Source organism: Cebus imitator, unplaced genomic scaffold (assembly GCF_001604975.1).
Source record: "Cebus imitator isolate Cc_AM_T3 unplaced genomic scaffold, Cebus_imitator-1.0 Scaffold230, whole genome shotgun sequence".
Taxonomy (NCBI): domain Eukaryota; kingdom Metazoa; phylum Chordata; class Mammalia; order Primates; family Cebidae; genus Cebus; species Cebus imitator.
The window spans coordinates 1449676-1458113 of NW_016107545.1; the positions used below are offsets into that span (position 1 = coordinate 1449676).

Sequence of the window (8438 nt, forward strand, 5' to 3'; positions counted from 1 at the left end):
GACCCAAACACCTCCCACCAGGCCCCACCTCCAGCATTGAGGATTCCAATTCAACACAAGATCTGGGTGGGGATGAACATCCAAAATTTCTCACCATTATTATATTCTAGGTCAAGTACAGCATATGAGGTTTACAAAGAGAAGTGTGGCTAAAAGTTTCAATATCTTACTAGATAAGAATCTCAGGCTTCAAGGGGTAGTGCGTTAGAAAGAAAAGCCTTATTAAGATATAATTCAGGCTCTACTAAAAATACAAAAATTAGCTGGGTGTGGTGGTGCAAGCCTTTAATCCCAGCTACTTGAGAGGCTGAGAGGCAGGAGAATCACTTGAACCCAGGAGGCAGAGGTTGTGTTGAGCTGAGATCATGCCCCTGCCCTCCAGCCTAGGTGACAGAGCAAGACTTCATCTAACAAAAAAAGATACAATTCGTATAACATGCAATTCACTCATTTGAAGTGTACAATTGGCTTTTAGTATATCCATAGAGTTATGCGTTTATCACATGACCAATTTTAGAACATTTTCATTACCCTAAAATGAAACCCCACATCCCTTAGCTGTTGATGCAGGATTTTCTCAGCACCCTTTGCCAGACTTGAGGAAGGGATGTCCCATCTACTCAGTCTGCCGTGCTGAGCCCCTTGCAGGAGGAGCAAGTGAGCTTGCAAGTGTGGGATCTGGCTGGCTGCTCTGCACACCAACACAGGAGCAAGCTCTGTGTGGGGCTGGGGCCAGTGCAGGCATGTCGTCTTGAGGCAAACATGGTGGCACCTAGGTGAGGGTGCCCATGACCCTGAAGCCCCAGAAAAGGTGTTACAGAGCTCCTTTAGTGTGGCCATCCATGGACAGCAGTGTGTTAGCAGCTCAGTTGGCCCCTTGGCTCATCCATGGAGTGGCTGCCCTCTGCCAGCAGAGTCAAAGGGCTGGTATGTGACAGCCTATCTGGGTACCCACACTCAGTATGTCCCAAGCTCTTAGCTAACATCCAAGAAGAATGAAGTCACACGATTGAAGGATGGTGAATGTGAAGAACTGCACTGAGTGATGAAAACAGCTCTCAGTGGAGAGGGGAGCTGGAGAGGGCACAGGAAGGGCAGGTCATCTTTCCTAGAGTCAGGTTGTCTCTTCCCTGAAATCAGGCCATCTCCTTCCCTGAAGTCAGCCATATTCTCCTCTACTGACTGAGTCTGGGGTCTTTATAGGCACAGGATGGGGAGTGTGTGCTGATTGCTTTGTGAGTATGCAGTAAAAGGTTAAACAGAAGACACCATCCAAAGGTTGGCATGATAATGTAGAAAACCAAGTAGACAAGGGTAGCTATATGTAGAATACATGAAGGGTGGGGATGAATCAGAGGAAAGTGTGCCAAACAGGAAGACAAGTTCTCAGTCCAGTCCAAGGATTTAGCCTGTAGCTTGTCTTTCAGGCTTTCAGTTGTCTTTGGCTTAGAGGCGGAGGTCACCGGTGTCCCACCTCTGTCTCTCTGGGCATTTAGCTGCCTCCTGATGCTATCACTGTCACTCCTAATCTTCTCATTCACTCATTGCTTCTGCCCTAAATATCCATTAATCTACTTACTTTTTCTCTAGATTTGCCTAATCTGGACCTTTCATAGAAATAGAATCATATACAGGTATTGATCGACTTACCACCTATGCAACTTACGACCATTCGACTTTACGACCACAATCGCTAGCCACGACTGCTCCGTGTCTGGCAGCACAAATGTTACCCAGCTGGGCGTACGACAGTGCGGACCAGCTTCCGGCAGCACTACCATCTCCGTGTGCACCATTTCAACTGTACATATAGCCTACCCAACTTACAACCAAATTGTGTTACGACCGGTCTGCAGTCCCGACCGTGGTCGTTAAGTCGAGCACTAGCTGTAATAAGTAGTTTTTTGTGACTAGCTTCTTTCACTTAGTGTATTGATTTAACATGTAGAATGTAATGATTCTTTCCTGTAGCATAAATTAGTACTTCATTCCTTTTTATTGCTAAGTAATATTTCACTGTATGAATATACAATTTATTTATCTTTCAGCTGATAGGCATTGGTGCTATTTCTACTCTTCGGCAATCATGAATAATTCTGCTATAAATATTTATGTCCAAGATTTTGTGTGGATATATATTTTCATTTCTTTTGGGACTTTTGGGTCATAAATAAGTCTTTCAACTTCTTGAAGGACTTCCAGACTCTTGGAAAATAACTGCAGCTCAAAAACAGGCAGGACTTCGTTTTGGTCACTGCTGAATCCCCATTGTTTAACACAGAGCTTGACAGATCACAAGCCTCACAACACATGACTTGAGTAAAACAGGTAAATTCCACATCTTGTATTCCTGAATACTAAGATGTAATATCAACATTTTTCATGCATTCTCTAGGAAATTTAAGCAAGAATTGTACAAGGGATTTTGATCCCTGCCAACTAAACACTTCATCCTCAATTTTCTCATTTTAAATGGAAATAAATACCTACCTTCCAATAGAGTTCTTACAAGGCTGAAATGTGGTTATATACATGAAAGCGACTTGAAAATTACAAAGTATTATGGAAATGCCAGTTGCTGTTACTATTTCTATTAGGGTTGTTTTTGTTAGGATTATCACTCTTCCTGTCTGCAGTCCAGGAACAGACTCAAAGACACTGAGTCACTTCCATGGTTATATTTGTTCCCTTAGTGTTTCTTGGCAATGGGGCAGGCAGCTATATTGGTAATATTTGCCCAGTTTATTCATACTGATTGCATGCATAATATAGATGGCCCCAAGACCACTGTCCTTGGGGATTGATATTTGCCAATATCCCCGCTCCCCCCACCCAGATCTATTCCTAACCCTAGTGCACCCTGCATTACTCTAACCTGTAGGCTGACCTCTTCATATTGCGTCACCTGGCCTCCTCTGCTCTCTGGCTTCTGGTTAGATTTTCTGATTGGAGGTGCTGGGTTTTCAGGGTCAAGAGAAGAGAGAAGTCCAGAGATTTATCACCACCCTCCCTCTCTCCCTGCTCGCCATGACTTGGCATTGCCTGTGTTCCTTTTACAAAGTCCACAGCTTCTGCGGTTTCAGATGCCAAGGCCTTCTTTTTTGTTTTGTTTTTTGGAAACGGAGTTTCCCTCTTGTCACCCAGGCTGGAGTGCAGTGATGTGATCTCGGCTCACAGCAACCTCCGCCTCCTGGGTTCAAGCAATTCTCCTGCCTCAGCCTCCTGAGTAGCTGGGGCTACAGGTGTGTGCCACCATGCCCAGCTAATTTTTGAATTTATAGTAGAGACGGGGTTTCACCATGTTGACCAGGTTGGTCTCCATCTCGGTCTCCCAAAATGCTGGGATTATAGGTGTGGCCAATGCCTTCTTAATGCCAAAGCTGTTCCCTCCTCTTGTTCCGTTGGTTGGGGTGTGGTATGAAGTTAGTGCAATGGCTTCCCACTGGTGCTAGGTCCTCGGTGCAGTGCCATCTCCCATTTATTTAATCATGTCTAATCTATTTAAGTGCTACCTTTATTAAATTTATTAAATTCAATTCCATTTCGAGTACACCATGCATTTCCTGTGAGGACCCAACTAATACACTAATAATAATAACAATAATTAACACTTACTTTGTACTCTTTCCATGCCAGGCTCTATGCTGGGTGCATTCACACACATGCTGGTTCGCTGTGTCCTCACAGTGACCGAATGGGATAGGGACTCTTTCTGTAGTTCCCATTTTGCAGATAAAGAAACTAATGCTCAGAGAGCATCCTTAACTCCTGCCAGGTCACATAGCTAGTAATTAGCAGAACCAGCATTTAAACCTCACTGGCTTGCTTACAGGATCCATGCTTCAGTCTTCATGCTGTACAGCCCTTCTGTGGGGTTCCAAGTTCTGACATGAGAATGGTTCAGGTTGGTGACTTTCCTAAGCAAAATGTTGGCAGTAGGATTCATTATGCTATTTAGCTTTTATTATTCATCATTAATTGTAGGAGGGCATGTTCAATGTCACTAGCTGAGGTCCACAAGCCTGCACAGTGAGACTTTCAATTAATCCACTAAAAAAGCTCTTTGTGCACAGCTAATGCATGCCTATTAATGTGTGATTACTGTAGAAGGCCCAATGCTCTTTGTCTGAGACGATGTGAAACTGACCGGGAGTGGGGATGATTAGATACAATCAGAGTGCATTACACAAGCTCATTTTCACGTTGATAGGAACAATAAAAGACTTCTCAGCGATATTTACACCCAGGGCTTCTCATATTTTAGAATAAAAGCAGGGTATAAAATAGGCTGTTATATACAGCACATTTACAATTTTCTAGAGAGATCTGCAGCTGCCTGCAGTGCTGGTGGAATGGAAAAAGCCCCCATAATTTGTTAGGAATTTTTAAAATAAATGTGAGAGATATATTGTGCAGTAAATTAGATTGGTTAATAGCTTTATTAAATGGTATGAGCCACAATTTTAGAGTTTAATAACAACTCTCACATATTAAGAAATTGTTCCTTGCAAGGAACTGTTCTAACATATCATATACATATGTCTTACCTTCTTCCATCCCATAATAATCTTATCATGTAGGTCCTATTTTCAGTCCCATTTCAAAGACAAGGAAACTGAGGCACAAAGGTGTTATTTAGCTGGGATACAGACGTGCCACTAAGTGATAACTATAGGTTTACGAGACAATCTTCAACATCCAGGCTCTTACCCTTTATGCAAACCTGCCACTAGGGCTTCCACACACTTTACAAGTGTGATTTTTTTTTTCCATTTGGCTTCACAAAAGCTTCTGGACTCATGAGCCTGAAGGGTTAATTGAGCTGTGACCTCTCTCAAATGTGTAAGTGAAGTAAATCAGGAATGGAAAGCCAAATATCGTACGTTCTCACTTATAACTGGGAGCTAAGCTATGAAGACGCAAAGGCATAAGATTGATGTAAGAACTTTGGGGGCTCAGGGGGAAGGTTGGGCGGTGGGGTGAGGGATACAAGACTGCATATTGGATGCAGTGTACACTGCTTGGGTGACGGGTGCACTGAAATCTCAGAACTCACCACCAAAGAACTTCTCCTTGTAGCCCAACAACAAGGCAATCTATCATCCTTTCAGTTTGATGAGTCTGCCTCTCATTCCAGTGCTGTTGCCTTTCTATAATTTGGTATGCAACATCATTTTTGTTAATTCCTAAATGGCTTGTAATTGAGATTTTTCTTCCCACTTTAACTTGATGGTTATTTGCGTGTTCGGGCATTTGTTTTCCTTATCATTTCTAGTTACAGTTCATGAAAATTAGAGAATGCCTGGCCTTTTAATAGTAGAACTCTTTTATTCTTTCTTTGAGATAAATACTATAATAAAGTTTTCTAAATATTAAAAAAATTCAACACAGAGCTACTGTCCTGAGTGAGCATCCTCTGGCTCTCAGCACACAGTGAGCAGGCCAGGAGCTCACCGGCCAGCAGATGTCAGGAGTTACTCATGGAAACCTAGGCTCTGGGCTCTGGTCTGAATTCCTGTGAGGGTTACAATAACCAGCTGGTCTGTGAAGCCCCAGTTCTCAAGGCCAAGTCTCCCTCACGTGACTCCAATATATGATCAGGTACTTGGAGTTCTGGAAACACAGCTAAGTCTAACCGGATCAAAGACAGGCTGACAAGAATGATGGAAATACCAAATAGTGGTTATATTTTAGTATTTTCCATGACCTGCATCTGATGAGCCCTAAATGTCTCAGGGAGGATGGCTTATAAACGCCAGGTGAGACAAATGACTCTCACGCTTTGCTTTTTTTTTTTTTTTGAAACGAAGTTTCGCTCTTTTTACCTAGGCTGGAGTGCAATGGCACGGTCTTGGCTCACCGCAACCTCCGCTGCCTGGGTTCAGGCAATTCTCCTGCCTCAGCCTCCTGAGTCGCTGGGATTACAGGCACGCGCCACCATGCCCAGCTAATTTTTTGTATTTTTATTAGAAACGGGGTTTCACCATGTTGACCAGGATGGCCTCGATCTCTTGACCTTGTGATCCACCCGCCTCGGCCTCCCAAAGCGCTGGGATTACAGGCGTGAGCCACCGCGCCCAGCCCACGCTTTGCTTTTATGAATAGATTATAGTAAAAACAATTAGTTCTGCAGGACTCCAGCTCTCCCTGTCCTAATTTACGATTGTTCTGTTCCGATTACAGAAAGGTTAATGATGATGGTGACATGGGTGACGATGCCAGTTGCCATTTATTGACTGCTTGCCGGGGGCTAATCATACGCTCAACAAACGTGAGTAGTTTCTTACTTACTCCTATAGCAGTTCCTCATATATTTATCGTAAACAACTAGAAATACAGTGAGACCGTTCGGCTCTGTGTTCTCACCCAAATCTCATCTCCATTTGTAATCCCCACGTGTCAAGGAAAGGAGGTGATTGGATCATGAGGGTGGTTCCCCCATGCTGTTCTCATGCTAGTGAGTGAGTTCTCAGGAGATCTGAGGGTTTTATAAGTGGCAATTTTCCTGCACTCACACTGCTCTCCTCTGTCGCCATGTGACGAAGGTCCTTGCTTCCCCTTCGCCTTCCACCAGGACTGTAAGTTTCCTGAGGCCTCCCCAGCCACGTGGAACTGTGAGTCAATTAAACCTCTTTCCTTTATAAATTACCCAGTCTTGGGTAGTATCTTTACAGCAGTGTGAAAACGGACTAATAGATAGAGATTTTAAAAAACAAATCAGAACACATGTAGAAGCATATATTCAATGTCACCCAAAATAATCATGTTTTGAGGTGAAACCATTTAGATGCAAGCACATTAAGAATCGTTCTATTTCCTCAATGATTTTAAACTTTTATGAAGTCTCTTTATCTAGTTGTAAATTTTATCTTAAAGGCTAATTTGTCAGATATTTTTCTAGACACAAAATCTTTCTTTGGTATTGCTTGCATGGTCTAATTTTTTCAATCTTTATCTCTGTTTTAAGTGAATCTCCTATAAATATCATTTTATTTTAATTCAAAGAGATGTTCATTTTTGTTTTAATTTAGTTGCAGTCTCCTTATATGTAATACATTTCTTAATATATTTGGGCTGTCAACTTACTCTGCTTTTGCTTTTCTGTTTTTCCTGTTTTGTTTTTTCTTATTTAAAATTAGAATTTTTTTTTACATATTTTCCCTATGAATAAGGAAATTATAAATAATGTTACTATTTTTAAGTAATCGCCATAAAGATTGCAATATGGATGATTGACATATTAAAGGTTATATGAATTATGACTTTTCTTCTTTTCCAGGAATAAGCAAAAATCTTAGAATTGCTTAACTTCATTTATGCGCTTTTTGATTTAAATGTAATTTTGCATACATTTAATTTTGTTTGCGTGTGGGTAAACTCCTCACGTGATTATTGGTAGTCGTGTTATTGTTATATGTGGTCATGAATCATTCTGCATATTCACCCTTTGTGATTATTTAATTCTCTCTTAGTTTTTTGTTATTGTTGTTGTTTATTGTTTTGGGATTTGGGGTGTGTATGCGTGTGTGTGTGTGCGTGTCTTTTGTCAAGATTTGGGATTATTTCATTCTTCCTGAAGAACACCCTTGATATTTCCTTTAATGTGGGTCTTCTGGTAACAAGACAGTTTCTATATGTCTGAAAAGTATTTATTTAACTATTCTTAAATAATAATTTTTGCTGATATATTATTAATTACTTTGGTTGAGAAGTCACCTGTCAGTCTACAAACTTCTTCCCTGTAATCGGAAAGACAACAATGAATTTTAAAGAGCCATACTAGTTCTGGAGGGACATGACTGAGAATCCTGCCTCTGTTGTAACCAGTGACTGTCTTGAGGTTTTTACACCTGTGAAATGGGAAAACGACATTTCCCTTGCTGTGATTTTGTTAAGATTGGAGATAAGTTATTACTATTTTTTAGACATCTGGCCTAATGGGCACTTAACATAATAATATTATTATTGTAAATGTTAATAATTTTCTTATAAATCTTTCTTGTTCAGAAAAACAAACTTCTGTATAAACCCTGCACATAACAGCAAACTGACCAAATTTGATATTGTAAAAAATATCAGATGTGATATTTTAAAAATTATTCTTACTACTAAATTCTTTTCATTTAAGTCTTGCTAATCCCTTTCTTCTCAATCTTCATTCCCACCATAAGATTTCTCCTTCTACCAATAACATAAAGGGCAGAGTGTGGGCACCAGAGCACGTGCGGATTCCTGTGAGCACAGGAAGGTCATCAAGAAGGGGAAGTTCACACACAGCCTGATTTGGTTTCAAGACAACTTTTCTATCAGTAACCCGTTAACAGTCCAGGTGCGGTGGCTCACGCCTGTAATCCCAGCACTTGGGGAGGCTGAGGCAGGTGAATCACCCGAGATCAGGAGTTTAAGACCAGCCTGGCCAACATGGTGAATCCCTGTCT

At 41.3% G+C, this 8438-nt stretch overlaps 1 long non-coding RNA gene across 1 annotated transcript in view; it reads right to left on the reverse strand.

Annotated features, from left to right (window-relative positions):
• Positions 1 to 381: 381 nt before the first annotated feature.
• The window catches only part of LOC119466802, a 15333-nt gene continuing 7276 nt past the window's right edge, over positions 382 to 8438 (reverse strand). Inside the window, exon 3 of the long non-coding RNA XR_005195283.1 lies at positions 382 to 407. This is a non-coding gene — a long non-coding RNA (uncharacterized LOC119466802). The remainder of the gene's footprint in view (positions 408 to 8438) is intronic.